Source organism: Narcine bancroftii, chromosome 9 (assembly GCF_036971445.1).
Source record: "Narcine bancroftii isolate sNarBan1 chromosome 9, sNarBan1.hap1, whole genome shotgun sequence".
NCBI classification, from domain to species: Eukaryota; Metazoa; Chordata; class Chondrichthyes; order Torpediniformes; family Narcinidae; genus Narcine; species Narcine bancroftii.
In genome coordinates this window covers 5,514,473-5,536,585 of record NC_091477.1, presented here as the reverse complement: position 1 = coordinate 5,536,585, position 22,113 = coordinate 5,514,473, and the positions used below count along the sequence as shown (strand labels likewise).

The window sequence follows — 22,113 nt, the reverse complement described above, 5'->3', positions numbered from 1 at the left end:
CATACTGAGAGGTTTGAGAGGTTGCAACGCAGAGAGGTGCAGCTGCTGCAGAGAAATGGATCAGAGGTCAATGCACAGGACCATAAGAGTGGCAGTGTCTCCCGCCTCTCTTTCCCCCTCCCATCAATGTGAGGTAGCAGGATGTTGTCTTAGGAGGACCCCTTGCACCCTGCACACAGCATTTTTCAGCTGCTGTTGTTGGGAAAGAGATACAGGAGGATCAGAGCCAGCACCGCCAGGCTGAGGAACAGCTTCTTCCCACGGGCAGTGAGAACGCTGAACGACCAAAAGAACTGCTCACACTGACCATCTGAGAGTCTCATTTATACAAAGCACCATTTATTTATCTATCGATCTATTTATTTATTTATTCATTATATATAAAATACTTGTCCCCCAAATGTATTGTTTGTTTATATGTGTCATGTCTGGTGGTGTGCTTTTGAATTGGTTAGCATGAATGCTGCAAGTTGGCTCCCTCTGTCAGAAGTTTCTTTGATCATTTGGCATTTTTTTTAAAGAAAGCAGTCACATGTGTTTTATATCTTACATGTTGAACGCTTTATTAAAAATCCACATCTGCATTGTGAATAGAATTTCCTGCTTCATGCTGCAGTTCTGATGGGTCACAAAATAAGAATGGATCAGAGCCGTCTTATTTTGAAGTCCTGAGTAAGTTTTATGACAGAGCTAAATAAAATGTTAAAACTTGCTTCACATTTTGTCATGCTTATTTTGCTTTATTCGTTCATTTGTGAAAAAGGGCTAGCATTTATTGCCCGTCATTAATCCCTCTCCATGATGAACTGTGTCCATGAATCACTGTTGTCCGTGTGTTCAAGATTTTGTTGCGCTGTTGGGTGAAGAGCATCAGTGCGTGGCAGGAATTGGGATGTGTATGATCAGAAGCAGAAGTGCTAATATAATATAATATAACATTATAATGTATAATGTTCTGTTTTTTTATTTTCATTTGGAACTTTATTCAAGTTGCAACTTTTTTTAACGGACTCTTCAAACCCTCTTTGAAAAAGTGGGTCTAGCCTCAAGATACGTGAATTAAATGTATTTCTGCGACTGGCATCTTTCCCTGTTGATTTGAATCTCATTAACCTTGTCATGAATTTGTGGCTATAACCAATGGCATGATTATTATTGAGAAAATATTGTCTTTCACAACTCAACAAGTTACGAGTCTGTCCTTGTTGGCTGTGGTGGTAGTTGGGACTTTGGTGCTCCTGCTGCCGCGGCTGTTGTTGAGGAATTGTACCAACTGCAGAGGTCTGGAGTGCAGGCATCTGATGAAATGATTTTGGATTCGGAGCCTCCAATGAACAGTTGGCTGAATTACCAGAGAATAGCTCTGTGAATATATATCACTTGGTGGGGGTCAACACCTTGGAGCAGGAGAAAAGCTGCATAATTAACCTCACAAAACTTTCATATTGAAGTGCCTGCGCAATGTTCACGGGGTGTTGCTGCTCGCCGCCTTTCAGTTCTGATTGCAAACTCTACGGATGTTTTGCAGCAGCACCCATCAAACACATTTCGTGATAAAAGGGGCAGCAGTCTGAGAGAGATGGGTGTCAGAGGCATGATACTTTGAATGCTTGAGATTTAAATTGACTTGTGATCCAAGGGATGGAGTGGCAGCAGCTGCAGGCTGTCAGAATATTCAACCGTTCATTTGTCTCATGCAGAAGTGATTTTTTTTGCTGTCAGTTACCCATATCAATCAGAGGCAATCTCTTTCAATGTCCACTTTGCTCAAGAGCTTGATTTACTGGTCATAGTTAATGTTGCTTCCTCGCCGCGTCAAAGATCATGTGGTCTAGACTTGACCAGTTAGCGTTTAAAAGAGAAAGAAGGTTGAGTTTCGTACGAGATCACCAAGAGTTGCATGAGAAATATCAAAGTATTTTCTCTTCTAAATACTGGCTGTCATTCTGGGTGGCCAATCTTTTCCAGTTTCACTTTGATTCCAGTGAATGAACTGTTCTCCCTAGTTAGAAACATTTTACAGCAATCTCTCTGTGCGCTTCAAATGGTGGTATTTCCTTGTCAGGTTTCATATTCTTCTCCACCCCAAAACAACTCGTCTCCCCTCATCATTGTTCACATTCAACTGATGTGAGCTCTCATGTAAATCAACAATTAACAGTGCTCATTGCAAATAATCCCCCAAGACATGTTGCTCCATGCATAGGTGAGCTCAAGCTAATCTCGTCTCATTAGGCTTTTAATTTTTAAATGAATTAAAATATTCAACAGTAGGCCACTGTCATCAAGCAGGCTAACCCACATGTTTACATTTATGACTAATATATTATTCAGAGTTGTGCTCAATAATATATTGCCGACTGTGAACAAGGATACTTAAGGGAAAAAAATATCTAAATATAAGAATTACTTACAAAAAGTTTTTCTCTGAAGCAGCCAAACAAGCTGAAGACAGCAGTAACACATATGTATTGATGCAACCACTTGTGGCTATTGGTCACTTGAAAGAACCTGACTCCCTCAGTTTTAACATTATAAATTTCATCCTAGTTTCAGTGAATCAGCTTTTTAAACCCAGCTTTGTGCCCAACAAATAATTCTGGAGATTCTTCTGATGTTTCAGCTTTAAGTGTTGACACTTTCCACATTTTCCTTGGCTATCATCTTGGTGTTTCAATGTTCTTTTGAACTTGGCATTAAATAGCAAGTGTTTTTTGGTTAGCTTTACTGCGTCCGTGACTAGTCACGAGATTTTTACAATGTGCTTAAAGTTTCTGCACTTGATAAATTAACAGTAATAGTATTTTTGAGAGAAATTCATTTATAATGATGCCTTTTGGGAAAAAAATGGTCTGGGAAATTTCCATGCCTAAGTTTTGTCTGTCTTCTTGCCTATGGTTATGCTATTAATCTCAGAATGTAGAATTTAAGAATCTAATTGAACAACATGAGGCAGGATTTTGCTGCCCTGGTCAGGCAGCTTGTGTGGTAAGAAAATCAGAGTAAATGTTTGGGGTTAATGATGCTTATTTCATTTTTGACCTTCAACTCATCAGTTGAAAAACCCTCTCTGTCTCTCCTCTTAACAAATCAAAACTCGACTTGTTTTACGTCTTTTGCATAGCCTTGCTCAACAGCGCCTCAGTTTTAAAAATTATTATCCCCATTTTCCATTTCACTCTCTTCTTCAGGCAAGACTCTTCTGAGATGACAAGATTCCACAATTTTGGCCTTCTGTGATAATTTGCAGTCATGCCTTCCATTACATCAGCTTTGAATCTCTGGAGAATTCCCATGATTTTTTTTTGCCTTCACCTGAGCCTATCTGATCCCATGCTTGCGTTTTACCTGACAATATTTGGTCATCTGTTTTAATATCTGCTTGTGATATTTAGTGTCAGACATAGAACCTTAGAAGATTGCAGTTGAGAAACAGGCCACTCAGTCCATCTAGTTCATGCCGAACTATTATTCAACCTAGTTCCATCAACCTGCAGCCAAACCATATCCTTCCATACCTGTCCCTTCCATATACCTATCTAGTCTTCTGTTAAATGTTTAAATTGAACCCACATCCACCCCTTCTCTTGAAAGTTTCTTCTAAATTCTCACCACCCTCTCAGTGAAGACATTTCCATGAATGTTCCCCTATCACCCTTAACCCATGATCACTAGTTCTTGTCTCACCCAACATCACTGAGGAAACACTTTGTTTTTCTATTCAATATCGATAGCCCTCATGATTTTGTATACCTCCATCAAATCTCTGTTAAACAGGAAAGTCTGCAGATGTATAGGTGTGATTGGCATTCAATACACAAAGTGCTGGAGAAACTCAAGCTAGCAGCCCAAATAAAAAGTTGGTGGGAGGTGTATAAGGATGAAATGGTAGGGAGAGGAGTATAAGAGTACAGTGCAGGCCAATAGATGGGAGGGTAGAATAAAAAAAAACCTAAGGTATAGGTTGAATGGGTTGTTTTCTGCATGGAAAGGCAAGGGGATGGAGAGGTGGAAGAAAGGAAACAGTCTTTCACTGAGAGTTTAAGCATAATCTTAGCTTGACCACGAATCAGTGCTCTCCAACAGAGCTGTGTATCACTTTCTGCTGACATTTGCCATGGGGTGAGGGATGACCACTGAGCATTCCCACAAGGAGTGCCAAAATAACATGCATGGATATAATATGTTTTTTTTTAAGTCTTTCAATTCAATTCAAATGAATAGTACATTCTGCTGAGTTTTACAGTGCACTAAACCAGAAAATAAATTTGTTAATTATTTCAACTTCAGCTTTTTCTCAACAGCTCAATTTTGTACAATTTCTCCCCTTTTCCCCAATTCTGTTGTTAGTTGTAATTTGCTACACTTTGTCAGCACCCAGTACACCCCCTGCTCCCAACCAATTCAATATACTTACTCAACCATACTAAATGGAAATCTCAAACTAATTCAACTTGAATTTCTCACCCTTGCCTTTTCTCTTTGCAGCCAATTGCATTGTTCCAATGTCAATGGTACTTAAAGTAAGTAGGGCGTTTAAGTTTTCATTGACGTTTTTTTAGGTGCCATATTGGCTGGGTTCTTTGCAAGTTTATTTTGTATTGCAATACAAAAGATCCTTCATTTCTGAAGACATTCAATGAAACCATGCAGATTTGGGAGGATAAAGCAAACCACAAATACCAAAAATCTGAAGTAACTATTAGCTAGGGAACAAGATGTCAGAAAAAGGTACCTTGAAATTAATTCCTTTTCCCATTTCTGGGAAAGAAAACATCTTGCTATTCCCCAGCTGATATTTCTGGAATGCAATTCAGTGGTGAAAGAAAATAATTTTCTCTGAAGGTGTACATTTGTGAAACATTCTTTAGTACCAACTTGCTTTAATAAAGAAGCAGCTCACTTGCTTCAGCTCGTGACAGCTCCCATTATTATTTTCTAGTGCCCTTGCAATTTACTTTTTCTCACATACCCATCAACTCTTCTCCGATTATTTCTCACTTAGCCACACTGAGTAGATTACAATAGCCAGTTAACGTCCTATCCTATTTTTGGAGTGGGAGAGAAAACTGAATTTTAACCTGAAAATATGTGATGTTATGATATGTGGTGCAATGATGTATGAAGTGCATGAAAGAGCTCAAAAAACTCAGCACAACATGCACCATCACAGAAAGTAAAAACAAGTCGGCATTTTTGTGCCTGAGCCTTTCTTCAAGAGTGGCTAAAATCAGGCAGATAAAGGAATAAAAAGGTTGGGGTGCAAGGGGCAGGAGCACAGGCTAACGGGTAAGAGATAATAAGTTACAAGCAGGTGAGGAGGTGGAAGAGGAAAAAATGCTGAGGTGATATGGGAGGCCACAAGGTTCAGAAATATAGCTCACTGATTACAGAAGGAAGGGAGAGGGGAGCTGAAGGAAGGGAGATAGGGTAAGTGAAAAAGACAGATCGAGGGAAGGAGTTAACAGAAATTGGAGGTAGATATTAATCCTGTCTGGTTGGAGACTCCTGACACAGAATATAGTGTTCCTTCAAATTGCGGGTGGCCTCAACATGGAAGTACATGGGGTCCTGGACAGACATGTCAGTGTGGCATTGGGATATGGAATTGAAGTGGTTGACCCCTGGGAGGTTCCAACTGTTGCAGTGGGCAGAACGAGGATGCTCAACAAAATGATCTCCCAATCTGTAACCAATGTAGAGGAGGTCACATCAGGAGAACCAGATCAGTAAATGACCTCTACACATTCACAAATGAAGTACTGCATCATTTGGAAGGATGACGTATGAAATCCATTCAGAAAAGTATGGTTCAGATGCAACCAGAATAAAAACCCATATGGATGAGTCTGTGGCATTATCGACATGACCACCACACCATCCATTTTCGTGGGCATCTAGGGCATCACTCTTGTATTTAGCTGAGGCAAACAGCATGGATCTAGGATATGGATCAGCACAGGAACATTTGGCCTGCCCATCTGTTCTGAATGCGATGTCCAAGTTAAAGTCAAGCTCTGCTGGTTGCATATACCACTACTTTCGTCCTAATAATGTGAATGAATAATACAGGTGAAATTGTAGATTCCCAGAAAATGGAAATAAAAGCAAAATGGTCTGTAGATGAATGGCATCTGGGAAGGGAGTACATAGAGTTAATGTTTTGGTCATTAAGAAGGAGCTGAACACAGTCGTTGGAGAGACACAGGAGACTGCAGATGCTGGAATCTGGAGCTCAGCACAATCTTCCAGAGGAACTTAGCAGGTTAAGCAGCATCGGTCGGATAAAAAAGAATGGTCAACATTTTGAACTTTATCAAAATAAAGCATCTTGGGAGAAAATGTCGGCCATTCTTTTACTTCTGCGCATACTGCTTCACCTGCTGGGTCCCTTCAGTAGATTGCATTAAACATAATAGTTATTCATTTTTATTTTCCCTACTTATGAAATATATTTCAGAACCAGTAGAATAAGTGGATAAGTTTGTAACTGTTGGGCTAAATCAAGTAGCTCATCAAATATAGATACATTTCTGAAGATAATCAAGAAGTACATGCTGAAAATTTGCAATATATTCCACCATTTATTGTTTAAAATGAGGATGGAAAAATTTATCATTTCCCTAATTAAGAAGGCCAACTCTGAGTAAAACAATTGTCATAAAACTGTTCTGCTCATGCCCATCACAGAAGATGGTCTTTCCTCCCAATTTCCACATTACCACCTTTTAACTATCCACCAAAATGCCATAGTAATCCAGTCAGAATAACATTTGATTAATTTTCTGTCTCTGTATTAACATTCTCTTTGCTCATCTTTTGCATTGCCGTCTCAGCACAGAGGTTATTTCCCTATTTGTGTGTCTTTCATAACATATATATATAGTGTGCAGCTTTTGTAAGTTTTTTCTAACTGCTCTGCAATTTTTTTTGTTTATGCATGAATAATTTTCTGAAATTATTCGAGAAATAGTTTTTTTTATTGCTCATTCTGACAAACTGCCTCAGTCAGAAAGCTATCAATTAATTGAATCAAAAAGCTGAAATATCTGACAAAACCTAATTGTTTAGTGACCAACAACGATAATGTTTGAGCAAGTCATTCTCAGCATTGGTGGCAATAACTATGTGTTTTTGACACAAATCATTCTGTATCACTGTAATCCCTAAAAAGAGGTCAGTTTAGTTGCTGCCAGAAAAATTGAAGCTTCAGGGTGGAAAGCTCAAGGAATTCACTATTTTTCCAAAAAAGATGTAAATAATTGATTGCTGTTTGAGTGAGAAATTTTCCTTTTATTGTTGTAAATGTCTGGAGAGAAAACCTTAGGCTAAAGTTTTAAAAAATTAATTTGAAGCAGTTCAGTAATTCGATTTATCCATTAAATGATGGTCTCTTGCAATTTTTTTAAACTGATGACTGACCTTTGTAAAAGCATAGAACTGTAGATGTAATGTCTGAAAAATGAATAAAAATGCAGGAAATAGCAGGTCTGTGTGAGAGTTTCAGCTTCATGACATTTTATCAGAACAATTTAAAGAGAATGAGGTGAGAAGAACAGAAGAACTATCTGTAGTAGCATGGTTGACTAAGAGAAAATGGATGATAGATTAGCAAGAACAGTAAAACCTTGTTAATGGTAGCTAATTTGAAGTGGGTAGAGGGAGAACAAAGGAAGCAAAAAGACTGACATTCATTAATGCAATTATTATAAATCTGGCATTGGTCAGGCAGCATCTTTCAGGAAAACCAGAATTTTATGAGAAATTATCGTACTAAAATTCTTTTTAAAAAAAATCATAGATCTGGGAAAGCTGGCATGATGACCCTTCCTAGGTGGAAGGTTATCGACCTGAAATTCCAACCTTACCCCTCCTCTTTCTTTGCTTCAATGAATTGTGTTTGAGGTGATTCCCATTTGCTTTGATAACGTTTTTGAATATTCTGAGCGTTATTTTCCGCAGAAGACTTGCCAGAGTTCAAAAACTGATTTTTGTCCTGTGTGATTCTGCAAAAAAGATTCAGTTAATGCTATCCTGTCTTTCAACCTTTCTATTTACTGAATTTAAACTAACACATTTCCACATTAATGTAGCCAAAGGGACATTCTGAACCTCAAATGGTCAGATTGAGATAAACTTATCAGAGGTATTTGCATTATTAAGAATAGTTCCATTACTGTCAATCTCCAATTTCCTTTGAAAGAAATGTTGAGCCTCCTCAAATGTCTTCACATGTGGTGAAGATGTTCCTGAAAAAGCTGAATTGTTTGCCAAAGGAATCTGCCTCACTTTTTATTGGGTCTGTAATCCTTGATTGGGTGAGGCTACAGAGTTTCTCCTGGATTGGTGAACCAAATAGGTTTTTAAGACAACCTGATTTATCATTTTGTAATGCAGATTGACTTAATTAGTTTACTGAATTTAAATTTCAAATCTTCCAGGGAAGACTTTAATTCTCTGGTTTACAAGTGCACCATTGTACCATACTCCTACTAATTGTAGGAGTTAGTTGGAAAATATTTGCAAGATGAACTCATAAAACAGATGAATGAATAGAACCTGCTGAAGAGACTCAGCGAGTGGGCAAAATCCATGGAGAGAAATGGCAAAGTTTTGGGCTAATACCTTTTTGAGAGATTGACATACTGCTGAGTACCTCCGACCTCTCATTGCTGGTAATACAGATTGACAAAGATGCCATTTATGGGAAACCAAAACTAGGAGTCATCTATCATTATTCACATCTACCCTTTAAAAGTTTATAAGAATGAAAATTAATAGTCTGAGAAATCTATGGCCCCAGAGAATGTTGATAGATGAAATATTCAGGAGGAGCCTTCTTTCTGTTCTTTGCCTTCCAGGGTGTGCAGGTGACTGCAAACTTGCAATAATGTGGTTGACTATTAACTACCTTGAATTACACCATCTACAAATTTGCTGTTGATCCTATGGTAATAGGTTCCATGGAAAGGGGTAATGACTCAGCATACAAGAGGGAGATGGAAATTTGGCTGAATGGTTTACTAACAGCAACTCAATGTCACCAAAATGCAAGGAAGTGATTGTGGATTTTAGAGGGGGAAAACCAGAGATGTACGATCTAGTAATCATTGGAGGTGGAGAGGGTGAGCACATTTACGTTCTTGGGAGTCACCATCTTGGATGACCTATCCTGGAAACGTCATCATGAAGAAAGCACGTCCTCGCCTCTATTTTCTCAGGTGTTTGCGGAGGTTTGGTATGAGATCAGAACCCAAGTCAATTTTACAAATGGGTGGGGAAAGTGTGCCTCTGGCTGGATCACGGTCTAGTTTGGGACACCAATACCTCTGACCATAAAGCTCTGCAAAAGTTAGTGGACACAGCCCAGTGCATCACAGGCAAAACCCTCCCCACCATCAAGAAAATCTACATGGAATGCTGCCATCAGGAAAGAGGCATCGGTGCCACAAGACTCACACCACTAGTTTCAGGAACAGTTGTTTCCCCTCCACCTTCAAATTCCTCAACAACAAACTCAATCCAAGTCTCCTTTAAGTGTTCTTATTTTGCACATTATTAAGGTTGAACATTTATTTTCAGAACTGATTGGCATGAACAAGTCATTAAAATTGTTGTTCTGCAGAAGCATCAATAATGTAAATGTTCATATAAACAATCTTAGAGAAATAAAAAGAGTGCATGGAAAGTCAGTCAAGCCACGTCTGTGGTTCATTGATCATTCAACATTCTAATGACACTTGGGAAGAAGCTGTCCTTGTGCCACTGAGTGCTTGTCTTCAGGCTTCTGTCCCTTTTTTCCCCGGTGGTAGCAGAGTGAAGAGGGCATGGCCGTTTTTTCTGTATTTTCTGTTCTGCACAGTTCGTTTGCACATCTTACTTTTTAAAAAATATTTCTCTCTTTTGTATCCGTATCTTTTCTTGAGTATAGTTTTTTTTTGCATTACCATGAAGTACAAGTACTACATAGCCCACAGGAAAAAAATTTCAGGGTTGTATCCATTGTCATGCAAGCACTCTTGACAATAAGTCTTAACTGTGAACTTTTGAAAAATGCCCCAACAAGCCACTCAGTTCATGGCCAATTAAAAGGCAATTTACTGCTGAACTTTGCTTGAATAAGTAAACTAGAACTGGCCTGTTTGACCAAATTGGTTGTCCCTCTTGAAATGTTTAGTCCTTTGTAATCTTTATAAGCAGTAATGGAGCAGTTAGACTCTCTATTCATCAGCAGAGAATAAAGGCAAAAAATATTAACAAAACTTTAATAATTTTCTTTGTTAAATGCACAGTCGATCAACCAATTCATTTTGAAATAGCTCTCTCATTGGCGAAGTGAATAGAAGAAATGTCCAATGTCGTATAATCAAGACAATCTTGATCCTTCAGGAGTCGTGCTAAGAATGTCATTGCTGTTTGGGAAAAAAAAATTAAAAGCCGTCTTGTTAGCCTTGTAGGAGATGCAACTGTGAAAGCCAGTTAAGGACAGAATTAAACTTCAGTAACCTGCCAACAATTCATGCCTAAGTTCATCTCTGAGGAATTTGCACCAAATCAGTTACTGAAAGCTGGCCAGCAGGAAGAAATGCACAATTCACTGCGTGGAGCTGCGGTCTTCATTATGATTTGACCATGTTTAAGTGTGTTTACATTGTAGATCAAGTTCAATGGTTCTCAGGGAGGTTTGGGTGGTCGGGCACTCTGGATGTGCTAAACACTCCCTCTAAAATACTGGAGTTTTTCCTCCATTTCTTGATTTCTGTATACATCTGCATTCTGGGCTCAAATTTTATTCAGGGAATATAATTTTTTAACAAAACACTATACATTTGATTGCTTTTTGACCATATTGATCATTAGGTCATTACTGTTGCAGATATACATTTCCCTTCAAAGCATTTGCTAATCTATTTGTCTATTCATTGCATATTGCTTATGCTATTTTTATGTTGATCAAGACATAAAGTTTCATTTAAGAGTGGGGGAGATTCAAACTAGAGGGCATGGTTTAAGATTGAAGGGGGAAAATTATAAGGGGAACATGAGGGGAAATTTTTTTACGCAGAGGGTGTAGGGATGTGGAATGAACTTCCGACAGACGTGGTCGAGACGGGATCATTGGATACATTTAAGGAAAGACTGGATAGTTACATGGATAGGAGAGGACTGGAGGGGTATGGACCGGGTGCTGGTCAGTGGGACTAGGAGGGTGGTGATTTGTTACAGCATGGACTAGTAGGGCCGAACTGGCCTGTTCTGTGTTGTAAGTGGTTATATGGTTATATGGTTAAATGCAGTGTTAGTTTTTGTAAAATTAGTAGCTGCAGTACAGTATATAATAAAAATATTCGACAAGAATAGATATTCAAATAGATATCACAAATTGATGTAAAACACAAAAGTCTTCAAACACCGTGGTTGAAGTAAAAACACAATGCTGGAGAAACTCAGCTGGTCAAACAGTCTTTATATAGCAAAGATAAAGACACATAACCAATGTTTAAGGGCTTGAGCCCTTCATCGAGGTGCGGAAAAATGTCGACAGGCGCCCAAACAAAATTATGGTGGGGAGAGGACCTCGAACCCAAAGGCAGGAGGGGGGGGCTCAGCAGAAAGCAGGGGGAAGAGGGATGGCTCTGTGAATGAAGAAAAGGGGATAGAGAACTAAGGGAAAAGGGAAAGGTGGGAGGATGGAGTTTAGGTTATCAAAAATTAGAGAAGTCAATGTTAATGCCAACCAGATGGAGAGTGCCCAGATGGAAAATCAAGTGTGGTTCCTCCAATTTACGGGTGGACTTGGTGGGATATTACATGAGGCCACGGACAGATACAAGCATGGGAGTTGAACACAGAAATAAAATGGTTGGCCACTGGGAGATTCCTGTCACTGATGCGGACAAAGTGAAGGTGCTCAAATGGATAATGCTTTGAGCTTAACCTCCCTCCCAGTTGTGTTGGTAAAATAATAGATTCCCTACTATTCAACAAGGTCCATGAAACTGAGCATGTATCTAGTTTAATGCACTATAACTTTAATTGCTTCCATAATTTCTCTGTTTTTGTTCAGAATGTGGCCTGCCAAAGTCTCTTGCAGAATAATGAAACTTCATTGCTGTATCTCCATGCTGTTTGTTTCCCTGGCAGTGAGCATTTATCTTACAGTGCCTGGTAGCATAGCCTTTTATTTTAAATGCCTTTGTCCAAACTGACTAAGTGCTTCTGCAGCCAAAGCCCATTTGTTTTGATGAAGGAACATTGCATTTGGTTCTGGGCTGTTTTGAAAGCAAAATTAGGTTTGCATTATTCTCTTTTATTTTCATCAGCTGTTGAGTGGAAAGAGATGCAAAATACAAAAGACGTCTCCTTTGATTCAGGCCTTTCTTTGATGAAATACTTTTCTCATTTAATCTGCAGATGCATTCCCATTTTCTACATTTTCAATGAGTTATTGATTTAGAGCTCAACTGGGGAGCTCCAAGTTTGATATTCTCAGATCAAAGACAGGATAAAGTTGGGAGTGATGCATGTAGTTTTCGTATTATTAACTGGAGCAGGGGAGTGTGGTTTATGAACCAACCAGGAAAACATGAACTGCTTTGCTACATGCAGTTATCAATTATTAGATTCCAGTACAGTGTAACTGGGTACCAATGTGGTTGGTGATAAGGCTAGAGAGAGTCTTCAGATGGATACAGGCTGACTAAATAAATGAGTAAGAACAGAGCAGATGAAACATCAAACACCAAAATGTGAGGTCGTCCACTTTAGTTGACAGGAGAGAAAACCAGAGTACTTTAAATGTTAAAATTTTGTCACGTGTACCAATGAAGTTGTTTTACAGTTAGACCAGTGGACATCTCATACATTGTACATGTTGACACAGCGCATAACTGCAGAGTTACATAGAGAAATCAGTTGATATGGAGCAAAAGGCAGCATCATTTTACAATTCTGGGATTCATTCAGGAGTCTGATAACAAACCTTATGCTCATGAAACTTCCTGATAGGAGAGGATGTGGCCAGAGTGGGATGAGTATTTTAATATATTGGCTGCTTTGTCTAGGCAGCGAGAGTTAGATGGAGTCAATAGAGGGGAAGGAGTTATGTGTGATGGCCTGATCTACATTTATAACCCTCTGCAGTTTCTTGCGTCTTGCATAGAGCAGTTCCTACACCAATCAGTGATGCACCAGGACAGGATGCTTTCAGTGATGCCTCTATTTAAGTTGTTGAGGGATGCAGGTGAGATGCCATTTCCTCAGGAAGTAGAGAGGCTAGTGTATTTTTTTATTTTAAAATTTTATTTGCAACACAGTAGAAGCCGAATATAGCCATTTAAAGCCAAGTGGCCAAATTTCACCCAAATTAACCTACAACTTTGTACGTTTTGAATGGTGGGAGGAAACCGGAGCCCCTGGAGAAAACCCACACAGACAAGGGGAGAACATACAAACTCCTTACAAACGGCACTGGATGCGAATCCAGGTCACTGGTGCTGTAATAGTGTTGCGCTATCCACCATGCTAACTGTGCTCCTCTTTCTTGGCCATTGAACTACATGCATGGACCAGGACAAGTCACTGGAAACATTTACCTCAAGAAACCTGAAGCTGTCGACTATCTCCACCTCAACGCAGTTGATGCAGACTGGAGAGTGAGCTCTGTCCCTCTTCAGGAATAAATAGTTTTGCACGGACTACATGGGCCAAAGGGCCTGTTTCTGTGCTGTTGTTTTTTTATGGTTCTATTTTGTATATCCAATCACCCTCAGATGGTGGTATCTGCTGCAATTAACAGATGAAAGTGCTCCCACAATTTTATTAGGCAGAAAATTTCGCTATTAAGATTCAGTAACAATGAAGGGCTAATGTATTTCCAAGTGAGGGTGACCTGTGACTTGGGGAACAAGCAATTGCTGTCAAGTCGCTTGCGTTTTGGTGATAGTCCATGCTGCGGCCATGGTGTGCTGGTAGTAGAGGGATAGGGTGTTACTAACACTCATGTTGAGGTTATCACCATCAAGATAAATACAGTGGCTAAGAAAGAGACAATAGAAGCAGAGGAAGCACAAATTATCGAATTTTCCAGGTGTATCGTAGAAAGTATACTACTGATTGCTTTGTGGCCTGGTTTAGAATCTCAAGTGCCCAGCAATGCAGAAGATGACATACCTAGTAAGGCTCACCTTGGACACTGATCTCCTGTTTGAAGACAGCAATGTGGGGCACTGCCTCAAGACGGTAACAAACATCATAAAGGATCTCCATCCCCCTATTTGCATTCGCTTCTCACTTCTACCTTCAGGCAGAAGGAATGGAAGCCTAAAGTCTGGCACCTTGAGGTTCAAGAACAGCTGTGTTTCAATTGCTACCAGGCTCTTGAACTTTCCTGTACCAGCTGAACTATAAATCATTCTGGGAACATCAAAAGATCTCTTAAAACCTCACTTTATTTTATACCAACTGCAACTGTGAATATTTATTTCTCCTTTTATATTTGTTATTTCTTCTTCTATCTTGGCATATTCTGGAATTCTAATTTATATTGTTGTAGTTGGATTATCTCGTGTACTTATTTGGGCTGCAGCAAGTAAAAATTTCACTGCAGCTGTACATTAGACGTATAATATTATCAGCTGCAAAATCTCACAAATTACCGAAGCCACGAAAGGAATGGGTATGATTTAAAATAGTGGTCAAACTAAAAGACAGATGTAAAAGGGAGGGTTTAAACAGACGAGTTCTTGTAACAACCACTTCATTCCCACAAAATTACCCTTTGTGTGCTTTTCTCTCAAATCTCACTTCCCCAGAATTTTTCTGTTCATTTTCAAAAAGATTATAAACTAACACCTTCCCACCTTTCATATTCCCTCTCAGTGTTGATGCAGGATCTCAACCCAAAGCGGGGAGACATGCTTAGCGCAACACAGTAACAGTGACCTGAATTCATATCCGGCACTGCGGTGGATTTTCTCCGTGTGCTCCAGTTTCCTCCCACCCTTCAAAACGTACATGGATTTTAGGTCAATTGGGTGTCATTGGGCAGCACGGGCTTGTGGGCCAAAAGGGCCTGTTGCCGTGCTGTAGGGCTTATTTAAAAAGCCAACAATGTTACATCCTTTGCTTCCACAAATACTGCTTGACTTGCCAAGTTCTATCGACATTCTGTTTTTGACCTTGGTATGAATTAAAAAGAATTCACCAGCATTGAACTGGATGGGATACTGAATCCTTATCTGAAGACCAGGTGTTCTCTGAGAGTTAAATCGTGCAAATGCACAAATAGTTCATCCATCCTCCACTTAGAAGTAGGGGAAAGTGTTGCATTTTCTATAAAATGCTTTATCCTTCATGAACTAAGTGTTGTTCATGGCTGGATGATTGGTGCAGCAGGAGAAGAGCATATTTCCATTGAAAGCTGTCTTCTATCTTCTGTAATTGAATACAGATGGAGTCATGGCTTGGAGCACTTGCAGTTGAAAAATTGCTATTTATAGGTCAGTGCACTGATCTTTGAAAGCATCCTACATAGCTTAATAGAACTGTGATCATTGTGAGATCATTTAAGCTTCCCGATCTTGATGGGCTGATATAGCAACACAACATATTTCTGTCTTTGTATTGTCACCTCAACAAAAGTAAAAGAGAAAGTGAAAAACTGAAGATGCTGGAATTTTGAGCAAATTATGAACTCCTGGAGGAACTCAGTGGGTCGGACAGCATCCATGGGGAGAAATGGTCAAGGTTTTGCGCCATTACTGACCATTTCTATCCTTGTTGCCTGACCCACCGAGTTCCTCCATTGTGAATAAGTGAATAATTATTTCATCCATGGTCATTGAAAAACCCTAGCATTTGGGTAAATGCATCTGATGTTGACGTTGAGGGTCCAAATATCACACTGGCACAATGTAAAATGAAATTTTGTGGAGTAGTTATGGGCACTTTCAGATGTGCATGAAACCCTAAATAATTAGAGTTATCTAAGGGGAAGGAACCATCAAGATGCAATTCCAGTATTCTGATTTTCACATTTCTTCAAGAGCACATGGAGACAATGAAAAGAAAGATTCCAATAAGCCAATCAACCCACTAACCCTATGAAGCTCCATCCATCCAAACTATTGCAGAACTTTCAGATTCCCCTTTGGATTTATTGGCTTCCTCAGAAACCATAGAACTGGCAAATAACTAAGTCATTCTGATCTTGAGTGATTGCCTAAAACAAATTTGAATATTAATTACAGTTATCTCTTTATCATCTGTAGAAAATGTAGAGTCATGAACTAATGATACAGTATAGCTAAATCTTGTCGCACTTGGGCAGGCTCATCATGGCGCGTCAAATTGCACAATGAAGTTTCAAACCTTTGCCATCGAACTGGCAAGTCACCTTCAGCAAACATCTTCCTGAATGAAATAGCTACTAGATTTATCAAAATGGTATCTGGCTTCTCAGGAAAAATGTAATAGAATGCAATCAGTAATCCCCTCTGGATCTGGAGCAGAAGATGTAACTGCGTAAATGCTGCCTGGCTATTTGGACCCATCTGTCGATTAAGCCTTTTGTTTACCAGTTAAATCTTATTTTTTTCATACAGAAAAAAGAGAAACCCATCAGAGCAGTCAAATTTTATGATTGCTCGCAATTTAAGACTTAACAATAAAAAGTAAAACAAATCTCCATGCTTATATATTCTTTTTCTTTCTTTGGCTTGGCTTCGCGGACGAAGATTTATGGAGGGGGTAAAAAGTCCACGTCAGCTGCAGGCTCGTTTGTGGCTGACCAGTCCGAAGCGGGACAAGCAGACACGATTGCAGCGGTTGCAAGGGAAAATTGGTTGGTTGGGGTTGGGTGTTGGGTTTTTCCTCCTTTGCCTTTTGTCAGTGAGGTGGGCTCTGCGGTCTTCTTCAAAGGAGGCTGCTGCCCGCCAAACTGTGAGGCGCCAAGATGCACGGTTTGAGGCGTTATCAGCCCACTGGCGGTGGTCAATGTGGCAGGCACCAAGAGATTTCTTTAGGCAGTCCTTGTACCTTTTCTTTGGTGCACCTCTGTCACGGTGGCCAGTGGAGAGCTCGCCATATAATACGATCTTGGGAAGGCGATGGTCCTCCATTCTGGAGACGTGACCCATCCAGCGTAGCTGGATCTTCAGCAGCGTGGACTCGATGCTGTCGACCTCTGCCATCTCGAGTACCTCGACGTTATGGGTGTGAGCGCTCCAATGGATGTTGAGGATGGAGCGGAGACAACGCTGGTGGAAGCGTTCTAGGAGCCGTAGGTGGTGCCGGTAGAGGACCCATGATTCGTGTGTCAAGAAAATACTTATGTTGGTGGATTCTTATGGATGAGATGATTGGTAAAGTGCTTAATTTCCGAAGGCAACACAGAAATCCATAACTGTGAAGTAATGCAATGAACATTCATCCAGTTAACATTGGTGCCATGCAGAAGTGGATATACAGTTCAGTTGCTGTGAATTAATTTGTACATTGCTATAGCAACTGAAAGCTGCACTACTGACCAGTAAAGGACGCTGGGATAAGGGGAGGAGGTCAGAGGACAAATCGGAAGAGAAAGATGTCAGCTATCATGCAGCTGTATTAGAATTGCAAACATTTTTGGAAGGATTGATAGAGTTTGAATTGAATAATTTAAGCTCTTTGAAAGTATGTTTTTGCTGCCTCCAAATCCATGTACAGATTTCGGTTTTATTGTCAAGAGTACAAAGATGACATCACATACAAGGCTGAGATTCTTTTTTGCTGAATTACCACTAATTCGTCGTGCAAAAATGACTCCACGCAGCTTATACATGCAAACAAATAAGATAACTCATGTAACAAACTGACTGTGCAATACAGAGAAAATAAGAAAGAAAATCAATCAAGTGCTTAAGTAAAAATTCTTAAATGAATCTCTTGATTAAGCTTGTCATTGAGGCAGGAGATTCTCTGGCTCTGTCCCAAATCCAATACCTTTGGCTACACACTTAAAAACTTTCCTTGCATTTTGAGGTTGGAAGTGTGAATGTTTGCTGATGAATCTATAAATTATGTCTTCATAATTCCTCATAATTCCTCATCGAATGGAGTAGCCTTATGCCCAATTGCAACATGGCCAAGACAATACCAGGCATGGGCTAATAAGTGGCAGGTAGCAAGCCTGGTGCTGACTATATCTAACAGTAGAGTGGTTAACCACCTCGCGTATTCAATGGCATTGCCATTGCTGAGACCCCATTATCCACATCCTGGACGTCACTGTTGTTCATAAGCTTAACTGGAACAGCCACATAATAGGCAATGAGTAGAGAGGTGGCAAATGAAATATAATGTCAGCAAGAGTACGGTCATGCATTTTGGGAGAAAAAATAAACGAGAAAACTATTTTTTAAATGCATAGAAAATTGAAAATACCCAGATCTAAAAAGAGCTGGGAGACCTCATACAGGAGAGTCTGAAGATAAATTTGTAGGTTGAGTTGGTGATGAAGGAGGCAAATGTAGTGCTGACATTTATTTCAAGAGAAATAAGAATATAAGAGCAGGGATGTGATGTTGAGACTTTCAGGCACTAGTAAAAGCTCACTTGGTGTATTGTGAGCAGTTTTGGGCTCCTCATTTAAGAAAAGATGTGCTGATGTTGGAGATGGTTCAATAGGATAATTCCAGGAATGAAAGGGTTATCATAGCGTTTGACAGCTCTTGACCTGTATGTGTTGGAATTTAGGAGAATGAGAGGGAAATCTCTTTGAAACATTTTGAATGTTGAAAGGGTGTGGGCAGAATCAATATTGAAAGGTAGGAGAGACTAGGACAAGAGGGAAAAACTTCAGAGTTAAAGGGTGTCTGCTTAGAAAGATGTGTATAGGAATTTCTTCAGCCAGGTGGTAAATCTGTTAACTTTGTTGCCACAGACAGTTGTGGAGGCCAGGTTATTTGGTGTATTTAAGACAGGGATTGATAGGTTCTTGATCAGTCTGGGCTGTGGCGCTGAATCAGCTCATGATTAACTAGTAGGACAGGGTAGATGGGCTGAATAGACTATTTCTGCTCCTACCTTTTGTGGTCTTATAGGTACCATGGCAACAGGAGCAGTTAGAGAGCCGTTTATATCATGGCAAATGACTTATTATTGATGGCAAGAAAGTTTTTCTATCATCTGCAAGGCACAGGTCAGAGGTTAAGAACACGTCCACTTGTACAACTCCAGCAACACTGAGGAAGCATGATAACCATCCAAAACAAAGCAGCTTACTGCTTGGCCTACTATCAACCACCTTAGACCTTTCATTTTGCTCAATTGGTGCAGTATGTCTTATCTAAGAAATGACTCCAATTATTAGCACAAGGTACTCCAGCACCATCTCCAAAATCTGTCATTTTGACCATCAACAAAGAAAAGTAAATAGTGGCAGTAGCGGAGCTACTGGAGCAGCAGCACTGGTGTGGATCCCGGGAGGGTGAGGAGCGGAGAAACAGTGCAGTTTCTGAGGAGACTCTTTTGCTTCTCTTTCTCTGACTGTAAGGTGCGCTGGCTAATGCTAATTGCGAATCCTTGCTTTTTGGCGGACTAAAGGCAATTTAGTTTAATATGACATTTAAAAAAAATTAAGTGACAATAGGTAGCATCTGATCGGAAGGTGGACACGTATGAGAGCCCCATTACCTGCATATTCCTCTTTATAAATTTGATCAGTGTGCAAATGTATTGCTAGTTTACTCTTCATCGCTTGGTGTTCTAACCATGGGAATCCCTTCACCAGAAGGATTACAGCGGTTCAAGGGGTAAATGTTGACTTTGCCAACAACACCCAGATCAAGGACAAATAAATAACAAATGTTTGTTGCACAATTGACTGTTGGTGTAGTGTTTGCCTCATTATCCTTCACTTGATAAGATGGGTATCCAGCTGGCATGGTTATCTGATCATTCCTCCTGGGAAGTTTGCAAGTAGAAACAGGCAAGGAGAAAGCTAGTTGGCTTTTTTAAACTTCCACTTGAATAATCTTTTCTCGTATCTTTTCCACATTCCTTGTATTAATTTTTTTAACCTTCGTTTTCCTTTTAATACAAGTCCATATGTAGCACCTGGCAACACGGTTAAGTAAAAGGATTGAGTTTTTCTCCTTTACTATTTTCTTCTTGCCTTTTTTTAATATTATGAGTTTTTTTTCTTTAAAAAGGTGTATACTATTTAGAATACGAATTATGGATATGATTTACAATTTATATACGTCAGTGATATACAGAATATCTTATTTATTATATAATTGTCCACACTATCTTATTGTACCCTTTTTGTTTGTATGGGTTATTAAGATCAATAAAAATATTTTAAAAAGATAGAACGATCTCTTCATCTATTTTATCTTGATTCACAGAATGAGCAAATGACAAAGGAACCTGTTGTCCACTACTTATCTTCTCCCAATATCTTTTGCTATTGAAACAAATAGAAATTGGCATCTTTAAGAAAGAGCAAATATTAAAAAAATGTCATTTTGTATTCAGCAGTTAACAGCTCTGAATTTAATTTTTTTTAGTTGGAAGTGGCTATTCTTTCTTCTCTGGCTTGGCTTCGCGGACGAAGATTTATGGAGGGGTAAATGTCAGCTGCAGGCTCGTTTGTGGCTGACAAGTCCGATGCGGGACAGGCAGACACGGTTGCAGGGGTTGCAGGGGAAAATTGGTGGGTTGGGGTTGGGTGTTGGGTTTTTCCTCCTTTGTCTTTTGTCAGTGAGGTGGGCTCTGCGGTCTTCTTCAAAGGAGGTTGCTGCCCGCCGAACTGTGAGGCGCCAAGATGCACGTTTTGAGGCGAGATCAGCCCACTGGCGGTGGTCAATGTGGCAGTCCTTGTACCTCTTCTTTGGTGCACCTCTGACACGATGGCCAGTGGAGAGCTTATTAGGTATAAATACTGTTGTCAGCAATAAATTTCAGGAAGCAATTTTTTAACAAAAATATTGCAACCCCTGTAAAAGAAATGTTGTTTTTAAAATAAATGAAAAGGGTAATTTGCAGTTCCAATTTAAATCTCTTATTTGCATTTCCAATTATTTTAAAAATGTGAATGTGCTATCAATTATAAAGGATACTCTTCATGTCAAAGGGCTTTTAAAAAAAAACAAGAACAGCTGAATAAGTTCTTTTAAAAATCGTGCTTATTTTGATTACTTTTAAACTAATAAGCTTTCAATGCACATAAAGTGTCACAGCAAAGGTCACAATCGCAATCATTTCTCCATGGGAACCAAGTTTCCTTTTGAGGACAGTGTGTTTGTATTTTGTGGTGAAGGGACACTATCTTAATCAAACAAAGTGCTTGGCAAAGCATGTTTCTTTCTGTAAAGGTTCTTTGCAATGCAGCTCCAGTCCAGAAAGCCTACCTCACTTGCGTGCGGCCAAAGTAGTACATAATTGTCGCTGAGTTTCTTGTACTCCTTTAAAAAGAGTTCGTCAGAATGCTTTTACTCAAAGGTAGTGTTTTATTTCTTGCCTTTCTCAATTACCTTTATCAGAAGCAAGTTATGATCCATTTAAGTTGGCACGCTAGGTTTTCAATAGCTGCTAGGAAGTATGAAATTGAAGCTTAGTCTTAGAACGTCCAAACAACCAAATAGCACGATTGGCATATAAAATATAGATTTTTGTCTGAATTATCTCAGGTTGTGAGGAGCTTGTGCAAAAGAATGAGAAAAGATACTGTGGAACCTCAGTAAAATGAAAATATTTCATTGATGCCATAATAGCTGAAGAATTATAAGGACTATTCTTTAAAAAAAAATTTCAAGACCAGTCAAATAACTGATAAACAATCTTTCTGTACAGTGTAATTGGTGCCAAATCCTCAAACCAAGTTTGCAGATTTATCAATTTTTCTCCAACAGACTGTTACTGCTATGGAGTTTGTAGGAAAGGCTTTTAAAAAAAAATTGATTTATTGAATATCATGCCATCCTATCTAAGTACTGTGTAATAGTTGTCCTGGAAAACAAATGTATTGTGCACTTCATCAAATCTTCTTTTTCAAATAATTAAATAGATTTTATTCCTCTGTACCGTGTCTTACTAATTCTGAGTCATATGCTTCTCTGAAACACTGGG

The 22,113-nt window shown here is 39.3% G+C and overlaps 1 protein-coding gene across 1 annotated transcript in view; it reads left to right on the top strand.

Annotated features, from left to right (window-relative positions):
• The window catches only part of LOC138743157 (protein diaphanous homolog 1-like), a 265,923-nt gene that overhangs the window by 120,342 nt on the left and 123,468 nt on the right, over positions 1-22,113 (top strand). The gene's annotated exons all lie outside the window — the stretch shown is intronic.